Genomic DNA, 6,000 nt, shown 5'->3' with positions numbered 1-6,000 from the left:
GGCAATGGCTAGCATCGAAGATTTGGGAGAGCTGGGCAAAAGCAGAGAGCAGCGCTGGGGGCCAGGTAAGCCGTGTGGCATGGAGTGAGGGCTGCAGTGTGGGGCAAGGGCTCCTGAACCACGGAGAGCGGCACCCAATGATTATTAGGGGCTCTTCCAATTCCAAGAGTTTCTTTTGATATTGAGGTTTCTTAGTAATTTTATAGTTTATGCTATTAAAAACACGTTGCATAAGGTAATACTTCATTACATTTTTCTTCTTGCAACAGTGTCTTACAGATTTTAAATAGGGATTACTTAAGGAATAATAAAAAAGAATCCATTTTACTTGGACTAGCAACTGAAAATGCTCTGTATCCCAAGTTGCTGGTATCCTTTGCACAGCGCAGCTGTGTTTAGATTCTATGTGGTTGCATTCCCCATCTTAATTGAAAGCTTCTCAATGATCCCTGTCAGAGGGTGGAGCAGGTCTCCAGAATGGGCCATGGAGAGCTAGTAACATCCTGGTACCCATCGTGGGGTTCCCATCACTGCACAGGAAACTGTGCAAATTCTTGGTTGAGTTACGCTACAGAAGAATGGTTCCCACGGCCAGACTGTGGACGCTTGCAGGTCTGGTTGGACCAACTGACATTTATCATGAGTGAAATGAAGAAAAGAACAAGGCAGTGATTTTTTTTCTTGATGTTAATTTAGTCAAAAGCTCTCCTTTATTTGAATCACGCTCTTCCCAGTTTCAGATGTTAAAAATGTCGTTTCATTTCAGATACGATGGTGAGACTAAATTGGCAGGGTCTTTTGTTTGTCTGTAATGCCCGAACATGACAAAATAAAACTCTGCCATTCTCTAAAGCTTTGTTTTTGAAATTTCACAAGCCTGGGAATCCCTGTTCTAGAAACAGTTGCCAAGTAGACTTTCGAGGAGCAAGTCTTAAAGTTCACATTTCTGTTGAACCCTGGGCTGTGAGCTGGTCACTGAGAACCTTGAGAAGTCTTTCTGATGCCTTTAGTAATTTGTTAAAAATGAAAATGTTAAGCTGTGATATCCTTTGTTCCTCCAAAACATTATTTTCACTTAAATGTGTTTTTTAGTGTTTTTCATTCTGGAGGAAAAAAAAAAAAGGGTGGGGCAAAGGGGCTCCTCTAGAGCTCATGTAGGAAGTTAAGCTGATGAGAACTGTCGAGTCCAGAGCTGCACTCACACAGTCCACATGAAATAAATCACGAGGAAGAGAAGCCCCTGGCACGCAACCAGATGAAACAAGGAGTGGCCCTTAGGGAGTGGGACCCTCGGCGTCATTGGATAGGCGGGACCCGCTTCAGGGGATTGGGTCACTAGCCCAGCGCTGGGAAGCACCTCTCTCCAAGCTACAGGCTTTACCTGTCTGGTGGCTCAGGGAGCCTGGGGCGCTGGCTGAGGATCCTGGTCTAACCATCAGCACCCAGTCTACCAAGAGAAAACCTGAACTAGGATCAAGTAAAGCCAGAGCAAGAAGAACCCAAATACTGTTTGCTATCCACAGCGTGGGAGACCTGGGGGAGATTTACACTGCCTTTCTGGGGGAGAGTCTACCGGACACTGCAACTGGAAAGGACTTGAACACTTAGTTGCTTTACTTGAGCGCTCTTTGCCTGGGAGGCTTTGGTATGAAGGGAATATTGGAGTCTCTTAAGTACCATTGTGTTCTCATGTAAATTACCAAAATCATCTGGGGCTCATGCTGCTGCTGCTGCTAAGTCACTTCAGTCGTGTCCGACTCTGTGCGACCCCATGGACTGCAGCCCACCAGGCTCCTCCACCCATGGGATTTTCCAGGCAAGAGTACTGGAGTGGGGTGCCATCGCCTTTCTGATCTGGGGCTCATAGACAGAGATAAACTACTGAGGTTGTGTTGGGTGGTGACAGTGTTGAGGGGGAGGTGATCTGGGATTTTCCCTTGAGTGAGTGGCATTGTCAGTATGGATTGTTGGGGGTGGGAGTAATGGAAGAGGGATGGAGAAACATTTGCTCAGCTCCCTTCCCCATTGGTTACAGATTGGTCCCTTGGGACATGCATTCTGAGTTTCTGGGTGGTGATTGCAGGACCCTCAGGAAGTTCTCTTGGTGCTTGATTCCTCAGCATCAATAGGAAAGCCAGGGAGAAGGCAAGGAGTATGTGGTGCCCGCATGAGACAAGTGCTATGTGCAGTTTGGCTGTTTGAAGTTCAGGCTGTATGTGGAAACCACGCCCAAAGACCTCAGAAACAAGGGAGGTGGATGTGGCCCCTAGGTGTGTGATACAGCACACACCTTGCACCACTCAGATTCAACTGTGCTCTCTGTGTGTCCAACACCCATAACTGAAATGTAGAGCCTCCATTTTTGTGAGAATAAGATTTTCTCACTTATTTATTCAAGAGAGAAACTGTAAGTTCAGTCAGTCATAGAGTCTGTTTCAAGGCAGTAGCCAGTTATGTCTTTGAAAAAACCAAAGCAAGAGGATTAGTAAAACAAACTATTGTTCCCACTGTAGCTAATACAATAGGCATAACTGATTTTCATTATCTTCTTGCTTCACCATCCATTCTAGAATTCTCTTTTACTCAACTATCACTGAGCTGGCCTCAATGATTTGCCTGATGGCTGACTCAGGTTTTCACTGTCTAGTGATGTTACCTTGCTTTTTTGTGGGGATAATAGCTGCAATTGCCCATTTATCATTCTCACTGGGCAAGGAGTCACCATAAGGTGCCCCAGTATAACTCCTAGATTCTAAATATACTCTTCTTTGACCCATTGTATAGGAAAAAACCGCAGAACTTCATGTGAATCATTGGCACTTACTTCCGAGGTAGTATAAACACACGGCTGCTGGTCCACTGGTGGATGGCGATCTGGTGGTAGTTACAACTACAAGTTCAATGGAACCTTTATCGTGTCCTCTGGCTGATGATTTCTCCCAAAGAACTAAGATTTTTAACCAACAGAGTCAAAGGCTTCAAGGGCAGCATAGATTCTACTAGTGGGATACTGGCAGAGATGGCAAGAAGGCCCAGTTGTATTTCTGCTATTGGGTTTCAGGACCAATGTAGTCTAGCTATTAGAGATGCACTCTGTCCACACATGTTGTCAAAAATGGGTTATTTCCTTTTTTCTAACTGAGTAATATTCCATTGTGCATATGCACCACATCTTCTTTATCCTGTCACCTGCTGTTGGACATTTAGGGTGTTTCCATGTCTTGGCTATTGTAAATAGTACTACTATGAACACGAAGGTGCAGATATCTTTTCAAATTATAGTTTTTGCCTGATATATGCCCAGGAGTGGGATTTCTGGATCATATGGCAACTCTATTTTTAGCTTTTTAAGGAAACTCATACTGTTTTCCATAGTGGTTGCACCAATTTACATTCCTACCAACAGTGTAGGAGGGTTCCCATTAAGAGAACATTCTTTATATTTTTATATATATTTTACAATTTTGTATTGATATTTAAAACATGGTTGATATGGTCCCATCTTTTATAAGGATTCACATTCATATAACATTTGTGAGCTTAACTATTTTTTACAATTTCGTATTGATATTTTTTAAATGATTGATATATGCAGACTTTTCATATGATTCCTATTGATATAATACTTGTGGACTTAAGATTATCAGGAGAACTCCCAGGCAGTGTGAGAGAGGAGAGGAGTGACTGCTCATCTGTTCCTTGGTAACCCTTCTGTGTCCTGACTCTCCTGTTGTCAGGTCAGCCTGGGAGGAAGGCTTTGGTGTCAGCTGAACTGGCTGCGTTCTCTTGAGTGCTAGCCTCACATGACACTGTCCCCAAGAGCTTCAGCTGAGTGGCAGGAAGCCAGCTTGGTCCCACTCCATACTTGTCAGCAAAGACTAACTTTTGTGGTGAAAATAAACACGGTGTAGAGTACATCCAGCCCACATTCTGGTTTTATCTTGTCAAATCTCTGGGCATCTGATGCAAGCCTTGAAACATCAGTCCTCCCAACAGAATTGGCTCCTGTACTGAACGATGCCAAGTGTCAGCCACTCTCCCTCAGCCCTCTTGTTTGGAGCAGCTTTACCTGTCTGTCTCCTGCATCTTCAGCCTCATGGTTGCATAAGAACAGAGACACATGACTGGGATTAATTGGAACAGGGCTCTCAGCCAAATTTTCTTCAATTTAACTGCAGACTCACCCTCAAAAATGATAGTAGTGGGCAGCCTTGAAAATGGCTGGTTCAAAACTCTACCTTTTATGGCATAGTTTTGATAATATAGAAACATGTCAAACTATTCCAGGGACTATATATCCCATCAATTTTCTTCACAGGGTTAATCTTATAAAAATCAAATTAATCCTTGAATAATGATGCTTTGCCACTTTCAGTGCAAGCAAGATCAGGTCCCCAAAGTTTTCTAATCAGTTCTTTTTTTTGTGTATGGATGATGCCCAAGTGCATTATTGTTAAATGAACTCATCTCTATGTAGTTCTCAAAACAATATAATGGCTGCCTTCTCCAATGATTCATTTTTCCTATAAAAGGCATCTTTTACAAATGTGTAATTCATTTTAATGGCTTATTAATGACTTGGATTCCTCAGGCAGTTTCTCTAATCATTATTTGAGCACTCAGGCACTGGTCAGTCTGGTACCATATACAATTAAAGATGTTTAAAACATCTAGTGGAAGTTAGGCAATGAATTCTAGGTTATAATATAACCGATGGCTTTGAACATCGGCATCCAACATTATTCTTCCAAGACTGTAGTCTACTCTGTACTGAGCAAAAAGAATCTCACTCCTTGTGTGATAGTTGAGTCAATCAGAGGGTTTCAAATCAATGGGATTCTACTTGCTACTCCACTAGCCAGCATCCACCAGTCATTGCTGGTTGATCCTGATGCTATTTCCAGAAAAACCCAGATATGCCTTCAGAATCCTTCCCAAAAGATGCTCTGAGGCAGCCACCAAGCAGCAGAGTTGGCACGCAAGATTCATTTTGTAATAGGTTTACCCTATTATGTTATGGGAGAAGGAAATGGCAACCCACTCCAGTATTCTTGCCTGGAGAATCCCATGGACAGAGGAGCCTGGCAGGCTATGGTCCACAGGATCGCCAAGAGTCAGACACAACTGAAGTGACTTAGCACAGCACATTATGTTATGGCCTGAATTGTCTCCCTGAAAAATTCATATGTTTAAGTCCTAACTGCCAGGCCCTCAGAATGACACTGATTTGGAGACAGGGTCTTTAATGAGGCAAGTAAGCTAGAATGAGGTCATCCGGGATGTCCTTAATCCAGTGATTGTTGTCCTTATAAGAAGAAATTTGGACACAAATATGTACCAAGGGAAGATGATGGGAAGACAGAGGCATGATGAGAGATAAGACAGACATTTACCAGCCAAGGAGAGAGGCTTGGGACACAGCCTTCCCTACGAACCCCAGAAGAAACCAATCATTGTTGATACCTTGGTCTCAGACTTCTAGACTCCAGAACTGTGAGAAAATAAATTTCTGTTGTTTAAGCCACCACCCAATGTGTGGTTCTTTGTTACTTCCACCCTAGCAAATGATTACAAGTCTCACGAAATGAAAAAAATAGAAGTAAAATTGTGAAAGTAATTAAGAAACTTCTTGACTTCTATAATAACAGAATAGAATCCTTTGCAATTTTTTAACCTTCACACTCAAGTTAATATTATTCCTCTAGGTTGAACTATACCCCAATATTTTCTGGCTTGTGGGAGTTAGTTCCAATACCATAGAGTAAGGCCTCTGTAACAAGGAACAAAGTTTTATGTGCATTATAAAATACTAAGACAGACCTGGAAGTCAGAGTTGAATTTATAACATGAGCCTAAAAACATGAAACAGCTCTGTGGTAAATGGAATAATGGTCTCCGAAGATGTCCATGTCCTAATTGCCAGAACCTGTTACTACATTACATCACATGGAAAATGAGAATGAAGATTTTAGTTGGAATTATGGTTGCTAATTGACTGAC

Source organism: Bubalus kerabau, chromosome 9 (assembly GCF_029407905.1).
Source record: "Bubalus kerabau isolate K-KA32 ecotype Philippines breed swamp buffalo chromosome 9, PCC_UOA_SB_1v2, whole genome shotgun sequence".
Taxonomy (NCBI): Eukaryota; Metazoa; Chordata; class Mammalia; order Artiodactyla; family Bovidae; genus Bubalus; species Bubalus kerabau.
Note: the sequence above shows the minus strand (reverse complement) of the source record.